Consider the following 11839-nt stretch of genomic DNA (forward strand, 5'->3'; position numbering starts at 1 on the left):
AAACAAGCAATAAAAAACATATGTGTGAGGGAGCCTTCTGCCCCAGATGTTCCGGGATCGGCCTCCTGCCTCCATCCCAGACATCGAAAATCAAAAATCCAAGGACAGGGGTCGGCCTTCTGCCACTACCCCTGCCCCACCAACAGTTGCAGGGACGGAGGTACGCTCCGCCCCTACATGGTAAAAATTGGGCCACCGGCCCCGCCATCCACATATGTTTATACCAGTTATATGGACCCACTTGGTAAAGCGATGCCCGTAAACTAATAATAAAACTATAAAATTTACCTAAAAGTACACCCAAACTTACTAACCTTGAACTCATAATTAAAATTAAGTAACCGTTTAGAAACCGGCCACCAAAAGCCGACACAATGAACCCGACTGTAGAACAAAATAAAATAAAAACCAAAACCAAGTCCCCAGGGCGGGAGGGCGGGTCATGAGAAGAGCTGAAAAGAGGGAGGACGTACCATGTCAGCAGCCTATATGTATGACAGGCCAGCCCCTATACATGATCCAGCCAATCAGCCCCTCAGACCCTCTCTCCACGTTCCTCCCACCACAAAACATTAACCCCTTCCAAGCCAAGGTGATGCACTGAGTGACGCTGAGGAAGCCCCGACGGTTCGTTTATGCTGCTATGGTCACAGTATGTTCCCTACGCAGTCTTAAACCTCACACGTCAGATGCATCCACGCGCCACTCCAGCACACTTATCTTATAAAATAAAGACACAACAACTGTAATTGGCGTGAAAGGGGTCAGCTTTTATTTTTCTGACTGATAGGGAGGCCTATTAAATACTAAGACTAAAATGCAGACTTCCCTCTCTAACTAAGGTGGCGGGGAGAAGAACGGTTAAGCATGATAAACGTAACATGGGTGATCAATGTTATAATACAGAAAAACAAGCAATAAAAAACATATGTGTGAGGGAGCCTTCTGCCCCAGATGTTCCGGGATCGGCCTCCTGCCTCCATCCCAGACATCGAAAATCAAAAATCCAAGGACAGGGGTCGGCCTTCTGCCACTACCCCTGCCCCACCAACAGTTGCAGGGACGGAGGTACGCTCCGCCCCTACATGGTAAAAATTGGGCCACCGACCCCGCCATCCACATATGTTTATACCAGTTATATGGACCCACTTGGTAAAGCGATGCCCGTAAACTAATAATAAAACTATAAAATTTACCTAAAAGTACACCCAAACTTACTAACCTTGAACTCATAATTAAAATTAAGTAACCGTTCAGAAACCGGCCAACTGCCAGGTTACCAACCTGCCACCGCCACCTACTCCGAAAAGACCAACTAAAGGGACCTAAAAAGCAGAACAAAACTAACTAAAGAGACATAAAAGTAGAATACGGACTAATGCAACGAAACCCAAGAAAACTACCTAAAGGTACCTAAGAATGTGAACAAGGTCCCCCAAGAAGATCAGCATACCAGCCGGCCGCGGGTGCCGCTCGGAGCCAGTCCCGCAGGCCGTCCCCAGCGGAGGCCTCTACGCCCCCACCAGCGCACAGCCCGCAGCTTTGGCCAGGCCAGCCCAGACACGAACAGCCCGTAGATGTATGAATGGCCGTCAAATCATATAAAGTGCGAACCTAACCGCCGTCCTGCAAAAGGGTGTGACGCAGGTTAATAAGCAAAATAAATATAGTATGAGTAGTAGATGGGCAACCTAACTGCGTCCCTAACGGGGAGGGGGTTTTGGGGGGAAGGGTCGCCCAATTTGACTTGAGGCAAAAACACAAAACTTCGTTAGCCGGCAAAAGCCGTAATTAAAACCAACGATAAAACAAAAATTCCTCAAGGCCCCCGCAATCGCAAAGTGCAACTGCGACGAGCGGCTAGTCCTCAAAGGGGCGCACTGGGAGGAAAAAAGGCCTGATACAGCGTATGACTGCACCAGACCTCCACCTACCCAGTGCCCGGGTGTAGGACGCAGCGCCGATGCGGAAAGAGTGAGTCCCAGTGTCGGCCGGAGATAGACCCAGGTACAAAAAACAACGTTCCAAAACCGACCGGGATATTAGTGATATCTGGACAACGGGGAACCGTCACGATGGACGAGCTACCCGGTGGGCGTTGGAGGCCGAAGGGACGAATAAGCCGCGGGCACTGGACAAATGCCCCGCGCATGAGCCTGACCCATTCGAACCCACTGCCCCCTGCTGACTACGTCCGTCTTGGAGCGCTGAATTCGACACCACAAACCGTCGGGGCATACGACGACGCAGGTCGCCAGCACGGGCGAGGCTGAAGTCCGAGAGACGGACCCCAGCTCACCCACCCTGAGCGTACCGTGGAAAGGACATCGTAAAGGCCGCCACGAAGAGGCGAACTCGTATCCCCAATATCGTATCCCCGTATCGTGAGCGCTGAATCCTACACCCCAAACCTTCGGGGCGTGCGTCGACAGCCCTTATTGACTGAAAGGAAGGCCTATTAAATCTAAACTTGTATTAAAAAACTCCCTGTCTAACTAAGGGACGGTTGAAAATATTCATCACACATAGCAGAAAGCAGACAGCTCAGGAAAATAAAATATCCCAAAATCATAGTTGAAATAATAACCTAAATGTTGGAGGGCCTTCTGCCCCGATGTTCTGGGATCGGCCTTCTGCCACCATCCCTAAGGGCCTGCTACCCAGATGTTATGGGATCGGCCTTCTACCACCATCCCTGAGGGCCTGTTACCCAGATGTTATGGGCCACATAGCAGACAGCAGACATCTCAGGAAAATAAGATATCTCAAGATCATAATTGAAATAATAACCTAAATGTTGGAGGGCCATCTGCTCCGATGTTCTGGGATCGGCCTTCTGCCACCATCCCTAAGGGCCGGCTACCCCCGATGTACTGGGATCGGCCTTCTGCCACCATCCCCAAGGGTCTGCTACCCAGATGTTATGGGATCGGCCTTCTGCCACCATCCCTGAGGGCCTGCTACCCAGATGTTATGGGATCGGCCTTCTGCCACCATCCCAGACATCCCGAATCCAATGCAACTATGGGCCATCTGCCTTGTGAGGGGTCTTACCCACTATGGCCCCTCCCCAGAAGGTAGCGATTTGGCCAGATAGGCCGAAAAAGTTGCAGGAGCCAAAGACCTGTGGGCTAAATCCTCCAATCCGCACACAGAAGCAGGACAGAAGTCCCCTTGGATTAGAGCTGCAGGAGCTAACTGCCGAAACCACTGCCAGTCGCCGCGAGAAAGGGTATCATCAATTTAGTTGCGCTCGACCGGGACATGCTTGTCTCGCAACGTAATGTTGTTCACCCAGCATAGCAAGACTATCTGCGCGAAGACCCGCAGTCCAGCAAGGATGTGGAGTCCTGCCTAATGATGGCAAAAAACCCGGCCAAATTGTCGCACCAGAAGAACACCTGTCTGTTATGCAGGGCATAGCGCCAGAGCGCCACTGTGCCCAGTATGGGAAAAAACATCTAGCAACAGCAAGAATCGCAAACACCAGAGGCGTCCATGAAAAGCTCCAGGGAGGAGGTGAAACTAACTAGAAATCCGTCCAAATACGTAAATCCCCCGAGTGCTAAACTAAGAAAATGATGAGGGTGTCTAATCCAAACTGTCGCCCATTCCAATTTCCCACAGCAAAACTCTACCCATTGGGATAACGTTCCAAGCAAAAAGAAACAGGCCCAAGAAGGATTGCGCCTGGTGTAGAGTAAGCTTGTCCACGGTGAGCTCATAGAGGAAACCATCGGGAAGACGCAACACCGTGTCCCCAAGGAGCCTTCAGAGACCACCGACCGTATACCTCTGAATCCCGAGGTAAACGGAGGGAGCCTGCCAACGGCCACCGCAGAAAGACGACGCAGCGAACAGAGCCAGGTGGGCCGAGCAAAAGAAATCAGCTGCGGACCCCAGTGGAGGAAAGAACTGCACCTTGCAAAGTCAGCGCACAAGAGAGAAAAAAAAAATAAAAAAAAAAAACCCCACAGGGAGGCAGCGATGGATGTAGTAGCCATCATCCAGTTGAAAACCCATAAATCGAAAGGCGAAAGGGTGCAGCGGGAGGAGCGAAATGCTGACGCGATGTCCAATTCACACATATAGCCGCCCCCGGACCAAACGACCGAATGGCATCTATGGCCGAATCAAACGTACAGATAGGTAAACGACCCTATCTGATAATAGGGATAGCCTTATTAACCGATGACCCGAGAGGACAGGAAAGATGGATGAGAAAGCCTATCATCCCGGCCAACGACAATGCGGCCGCAACCTTCTGCCGGAGCACGCCCGGAAACTACCGAGCCGAATGCAAGTTCGAACTAGCCCCGGGATCCGCCAGTCCATGTATCGGCAAGAGGCAACCAGGTGCGAAAACCCGAGGTAAGAATAGGGCGTCCACCGGCCGCGTGAGCAGTCACAGCCAGGGTATGAGCGCTCGAAGTCTAATTGGGGAGGGGGCTGTGGCCAGCGCTTGGGGCCGCGGGAGCGCGGCTCTGCGGGACGGAATTACCCCTGTGCCGTGTACTGGGGCAGTCCTTGATCCCGTGGCCTACGCCACAGCTGCTGCAGGAGTGACGAATGCGACACCGCCGCCCCAAACCGCATTGGGCAGGATTGAAAACGAAGAATTAACCATGCCCCCGCGCGCCATGAACCCCCGCAAAAGCTGGCAGAATGAGAGGCCGGTCGTGGAACCCGTCGTTCCTGCTGTTCCGGCTGGCTCTGCGGCAGCTCCGAGCACAATCCCACATCCTTTTTACCAAAGGTATAGATCTGCCGCCCATGCTGTTTGCGCCGGAAGTCCCAGTAGTAACGCCGCCAAGTATGGTACAGCACGTGTATAAGGAATTGAAGGCGCACGATGTTCATGTGTTCGACCGGGCGCGACTCTGAGTAACACGTCGCCAAGATCAACATGCACCTAACTCAAGTCGGGTAGGAGCGCAAAGCGTCCTCGCTGTCCCGGCCCTTTTGCTTAGCCGAAAGCAAGGCTATACGAGCATCACTAGTAAGAGCAAAATATAAGCAGATAGGCCCTTACGGATCCGGTCCCAGACTGGGGCCGGAGACCACGGTGCACTGCCGTGTTGGCGCAGTGAACGGTGTACTACTCCCCCGACACTTGCGAGGCGGAAGAGGTTGAATGCCGTAGCTTGCGGGGTTTTTGACGCTGGACTCTGTGCAAACTGTCGCAGGAAGGGGGGCACACCCTCCGAGGACGTGGAGGCAAGGGAAGAGTCCGTGCCACTGCGCCTATCGCGCTTGCCGGTACCCCTATGCGCACTGTTGCCGCTGCGAGAGGAGCGGGACTGAGTACTAGATCCCCCCCCACACTACGGGGGTAACTGCGCTATCCCGTCGGACCAGTCAGGATCCGATGAAGACTCACCAGTACGAGGGGGAACTCTGTCCGTCCCAGCAGCCGCCGTACGACTTGTAGATGCGTCGACTGACTGCCATTCCTGGGCCGACGTCTGCGGCTGGGGAAACAAGAGCGACAATGTTCCCCCCGTTCCCCAATCGGACCCGCAGCCGCCGGGAGTGGGGCAGGCGGGGCGACCGTCACGCCAGAGGACAGGAGAGATTGCGCATTGTTATCCGCCAAAAAAGCGGCGGCCCATCCCGGTCTCCCGGGTACGGGGGATAACAAGGGAGCTACCGTCGACACGGCAGCAGCACAAATAGCGGACAAGGTGGTGGCGTTCACCACGGGTGCAGCCGCCGTGACAGGGGCTCTAAGATCAGACGCGGCACGCGAGTCGCACGCCCCACGGGAGGTACGCAAACCTCCCATCGGGAGAAAGGCCCCTGGAGGAGAAGCCAGAGAGTCGCCAGAACTAGAAAGAGGCGGCTCAACGTCGGCTGAGTGCTGTCCGCTGCAGCTACGGAAGCAGACATCTGGACGCGGGGAGGGATAGATCGCTCGCCTACTGCCGTCGCCCGCCGCCCCCGTATGAGACCGGTAGGGCTGCACGTTGACGGCTGGCGGCAGTACAAAGCGGGCCACTAGCCGCCTGGGAGGGGCCGGCATCACGGGTCCAACCACGGCAGGAGAGGCCAGGAGGGCTGCAGAACGCCCTCTTCTAACCGGCCCTGCCCTATCCGCAACTAACAACGGGGGGGGGGTGAAACCACAGAGCGGGGGTGACACCCCGCTCTGTCAGGAGAGGGCGCAGGCCGGACCTGACCGGCCGAAGGGGGAGGGGGCGGCCAGATGGGTCGGGCCCCCCAGCTGGCAGGATGAGAAGCCGCACGCAGGCGCTGCCCCAGACTGCATGTGTCTGGCAGCCGCGTGACCCCCCCGCCCAGTAACCCCAGTAGTGGAGGTTCGTAGGCGGCCTTTTTTTTTTTGAATTATTATTATTATTTATTTATTTTTTAGATTTTATTTATTTTTTATTTTATTTTATGTAAAATTAACATTTTGCCCACAGTAGCGCCCCCTGGTGGCAGCAAGCCGCCGATCCACGGGCCGGGAGCTCCGTCCCGGCCCCACGTGATCGGAGCCGCTGCTGGTGGCGCCTAGCGATGGGCTCAGGGACGGCAGAGCACCGTCCCTGGCAAGCCGCCGTGCGCGCCCTCTATCCCCCGCGCTCCGTCCCCCACCGCGGCTAGCAGCGGGGACGGAGAGCGCACTCGCGGGGGAGCGCGGGCGGGCAGCTGAGGCCAGCCGAGCGCGCCCAGAAACTCTCCGGCAGCCGCAGCAGGCACTCCCCGGGCTGGATGGACCTCAGGGCGTCCAGGAGCCGGGCGGGGAGGCCAGCGGTGCGGCTGAGGATTCCACAGAGACCGGATTCTGGCTGCCATGGAGGCCGGACCTAATTCAGGATCCTCCAATCCCGACACACAGAGACAAAGGATAGGAAAGGGAAATGTAGTAAAAAAGGTAGAGGGGATAGAGAAAGGCCAGGAACAGAGGAGAGGGAGTAAAAGAAGAAGAAAGGGATATGTTAGAAGTATGATAGAGAATAAAGGTATAGGATATATTAAATGGAGCAATACTTGCAGACCTCATGAGAAGAGAAGAGAAGAGCTGAAAAGAGGGAGGAAGTACCATGTCAGCAGCCTATATGTATGACAGGCCAGCCCCTATACATGATCCAGCCAATCAGCCCCTCAGACCCTCTCTCCACGTTCCTCCCACCACAAAACATTAACCCCTTCCAAGCCAAGGTGATGCACTGAGTGACGCTGAGGAAGCCCCGACGGTTCGTTTATGCTGCTATGGTCACAGTATGTTCCCTACGCAGTCTTTCAGTTAAATGATCTGAACAAAAAGACATTTGGTCGGGAAGTAAATAAATGCATGTTTACTATACACAGCAGGAGGTCATTTATTGAGGGCACTGTCTTCCTTACAATCCACTAAGTCCACAAAGGTGACAACATTTTTAAATGAAAGGAAGGTACCAATAAGAGGATCTAAGGATGTTTTACACCCTTCAGAGCAGACAGTAATACTGTATATCACTATGCTAGGGGTTATGGTACCAATTCTAACAGATATGTTGCAACTTCTATGCAGACCCTGCTAGTTTGATAAGGTTAAGCTGTTTGAAAAACCCAGGGGTCCCCTATTGATAAGAGACCCTACTGGTTTGGCATGGAAACCCAGTGTTAAAAGAAAAAAAGGGGCTATACATACATGCATCAATCAATCAATCAATCAATCAATCAATCAATCAATTAATTAATGTTGGTATTGAGGGAGTAAATCCCAAAGGTGGTGGCCAAGGAGCAGCCTACTGCAAGGATAAGAATGTTTGTAGAAATGAAGGATGGTATGCATTGTTTAGAGGACAGCTACGAGTTGAGAATGCTCCATACCTTTTTATTATTGTGAAACCCCCAACATCGAAAGTACCTGAGGTCCCAGTAGTAAGTCCTGGATTTCTGACTTTTCTAATCCTTTTTATTTTATTTCTGAAATTATAACTAGTATATCATTTATATTAAGTGTTTTGATAATTAAGCTTTGGAAATATTTTTGGTATTAAATAAAGATGGAGCCATGCTAGTCGTGGCTCCGTCTGTGCCTGGGCGCGCCTGCCCAGGTGCGCCCAGCAACTACAGCGTCTCCCTCGCCCATTCACTAGAATGGGAGAGCGTCTCTGTGCACTCCCGATGTGACTAGGTGGACGGATCGCCTAGTCATCGCCGGCTGCGATGGAGCCGCCTCAGATGAGCACGGCTCCATCTGTACATTTGATCTAGCATATTCTTTGTGATTCTTATTAAACCTGTGAGCCTGTGAGGCCCAATGCTATATACCAGTGGTGGAGGTACCAGAGACAATGAAATCAGTGCCAATTCTGAAGGGGGAACCCTGACCTCCTCCATTGCTTCTGGTCACAGTGCAATAAGCAGTACAGTCTGTGTACCAGTCACTTACATGAGCAGTTCTTGGGGCAGGCCACACAATTAGGAGGAGGGACAGGGGAGAGAGTGAGGGCAGGAGTCAGGAACAGGAAACGATTCTGCTATGAGTTAGATGAGTGAGCTTAGGGCTGATGGCTCGGGATAAAATAGGATGTCTCATTCTTCCAGCATGCAGAGATTAGAAAAGACTGCTAAATTTACTAATATCTAGGTAAACTGCATTGGGTGGAGAGCACACTGAGCTGGCTGTGGGGGTATGGGTTGCAGGTAGCGGATGCTTCTTGGTGCGGCCCTGCTTAGCAGCACTGGCTGTGGTGTGTGAGGGCAGCTGAATCCCGGCAATGTGTGCATGCAGACTGTCAGCCTGGGCTCCCCCAACTACCCCTCCCGCATCTCATCCTGCTGTGACACCCTGTTGGTTACTGCTCACCCCCACCCCATATGTGTGATGTCTGCCTTATCTGCTCTCACAGCCCCTCACCTGAAATACTAGCTGCTGCCTGGGGTTACCCAGTGTTATATTGTCAACCTGTGTCATTGTAGACAAGTATCTGTGTAGGCAATTCCATGTATTAACCATGATGGTCTCTAGCTGTGTGCCTAGGCAGAAATCATCCTCTTATACTTTTATGTATTTTTGTTTTTACCAATTTAAGTTTGGTTAGGTAGGGGAGCAGGCATAGGGTGGTTTAAGCCAATGTGTGGAACTACACATCCCATCATTATCATCTGTACGTGACTGATACCCCTATCCTCCCCAGACTTGTCACCATCTGTACTGGGCCGTGTCACTGAATGCCTCTCTGTTGTCTCATCTTGGATGACATTTCGTCACCTCAAACTTAATATTTCCAAAACAGAATTAATTATATTTCCACCGACCAATAATATTTAACAACCTTATAAATCTAATACTGTTGAGAACTCTACAATCATCCCTACCCTACAAGCTCGCTGCCTAGGTGTCATCCCTGACTCTGAACTGTCCTCTGTTCCCCACATTCAATGTCTCAAAATCATGTTGCATACTGTACATCTAAAAAACATATCCAAAATATGACCATACCTTACACAAGACACAGCAAAAACTCCAATCCATGCTCTCATTATCTCCCGCATTGATTATTGCAATAGTCTTCTTACTGGTCTCAACAAAAAGAGACTCTTGCCACTTGTAGATGTGCTGTAAATCAGGTAAGGCTCATGGACTCTGGCGTGCTGAATAACACATTTACTTGTTTTCACAGCAGAAACTGAACTGACTAACAAACAGCAAACTCCCTCCCATCATGCATATCCCCAGGTAGAGTCTCATCCTGCAGGGTCCTAGCAGGATACACATCTACATCCCTCCCTTCAAGAACATAGTAAAGGGTAACAAAGTGTAAGGAGAATAACGAAGAGGAAGAGAATGGATGAGGGGAATTCATGTAACATAGTCCTGGAACCGGGATTAGGTTTGCATAAACGCCCTGACTTGGTGGTAAACAGGTGCGTCATGGGTGGCTGTTCATTGAGAGTAATGGCTGGAGGTGCCATTGAGTCAGACGGTATTTCACTATCAACTGAGGAAGACATAGCTGACAACCCAGAATGTGGAGTGGTGTGTGGAGGGTCTCTGACATCCACTGTTACACTTGGCGCAGTAATAGTCTCCTCAGGTAGACTCAACAGGTGGCGATGATTACGCTCATACACAGTTCCATCTGCCTGAACAGCATAACTGTTGGGCTGGCTGGCTTCCTTTAAGACGGTGGCAGGCTTATCATATCCTCGAGTGGTCTGTATTCGAACAGCTTGTCCTGGAAGCAGCTGAGGGAGGTCATGCACTGTACGGTCATAATTTCTTTTATTAGACATGCACTTAGAGGCAAGCGCCATCTGCACTTGCGTCTGTAATTGAGGTTGTAATTGATGTTTAGTAAATAGAATTTGGGTTCTGGTGCGACGTAATAATAACCGTTGAGCAGGGGATGGTATTCCGTCCCGTGGTGTGTTGCGTAGGTTTAAGAACGCTAAAAAGATGTCAGTCTGGACTCGTATGCATTTCTCCAATAGATGTTTGGCTGAGCGGACAGCTCTCTCTGCAAACCCTTTGCATTGTGGATATAGTGGACTGCTGGTGATGTGTGTGAAATCACAAGTGCGAGCATATAGTACATCTTAAACTCATTGCTTGTGAACTGTGTGGCATTGTCTGTGATAGGTTTCTGAGGTTTTCCATGTGGAGCAAAGTGTCCTTTGAGCTTGGTAATAATGGTGGTGCTTGTAAGAGTGGGCAAATGATCAATCTCGAACCACCCCGCGTAAGAGTCTACAAGAACTAGGTACTCTTTACCCCTCCATACAATAACATCAGCTGCAGTGATGGACCACAGAAGATCTGGGATCTCATGTGGATGCAGAGGCTCATGTGGTTGGTGTATATGAAGAGCCGCAAATAGGCCACAAACAGAGACCTCCCTCTCAAGGTCATTGAACATGGTTGACCAATAGAGAAGTTCCCTGGCCCTGCGCTTGGTGGCCTCCAGGCCGGGGTGTCCTTGGTGCAATTGGTTGGTGTAGTACTTTTGTAAGGTGTAGGGTATAAAAAATCTCTGACCTCTCAAGATGATCCCATCTGACAGAGATAACTCATCTTGCATGGCAAAGAATGGGCGTAATTCTTCGGGAAGTTCCTTGGAGGACTGAGGCCAGCCTTGCAGGACAACATGAGATAGGCGTTGACACAAATCATCTGCCAGAGATTCTCTTTGCAGTTCCTCCAGGCGGGCAGAGGACAGGATTTGCATAGACATCACATCATAGTCATTATCAACCTGTAGAGGAGCAGGATGGGGAAGGAATGCTCTGGAGAGGGCATCAGCCACAAACATTTCTTTGCCACACCTGTAGACGATGTCTAGGTGGTACCTCTGTAATTTGAGCATCATCCTCTGGATATGGGCAGATGCATTGTGCAGAGGCTTTCTCATGATGGTGATGAGCGGTTGGTGGTCAGTTTCGACAGTGACTGGCCAGCCGTAGATGAAGTCATGGAATTCGTGGCAAGCAAAAACCAGCGCCAGCAGCTCTTTTTCGATCTACGCATAACGGGATTCTGTTTCCGTCAGTGCCCTGGAATGAAAAGCAATTGGTCTATTCTTTTGAAGGCAGACTGCACCCAATCCGTGCTGTGAGGCATCAGCTGAGATAACCACCAGCAAATGTACACTGAAGTACTGCAGTACAGGAGGGCTGGTGAGCATGCTCTTTAAACTCGACACCGCAGCATGGTGTGGTTCCAACCAACACCACTCTGTATCTTTGTGTAGCAGTTGTCATAGGGGTGCAGTGATCTTACTATAATTGGGGATGAATTTGGATAGGTAATTAGTCATCCCTAAGAAACGTTGAAGACTGAGTTTGTCCACCAGCAGAGGCATGTGCTGGATGACTGCCATTTTGTCAGGGTCCGGTTTAACACCTT

Source organism: Pseudophryne corroboree, chromosome 3 (genome assembly GCF_028390025.1).
Source record: "Pseudophryne corroboree isolate aPseCor3 chromosome 3, aPseCor3.hap2, whole genome shotgun sequence".
In the NCBI taxonomy this organism is placed as follows: Eukaryota; Metazoa; Chordata; class Amphibia; order Anura; family Myobatrachidae; genus Pseudophryne; species Pseudophryne corroboree.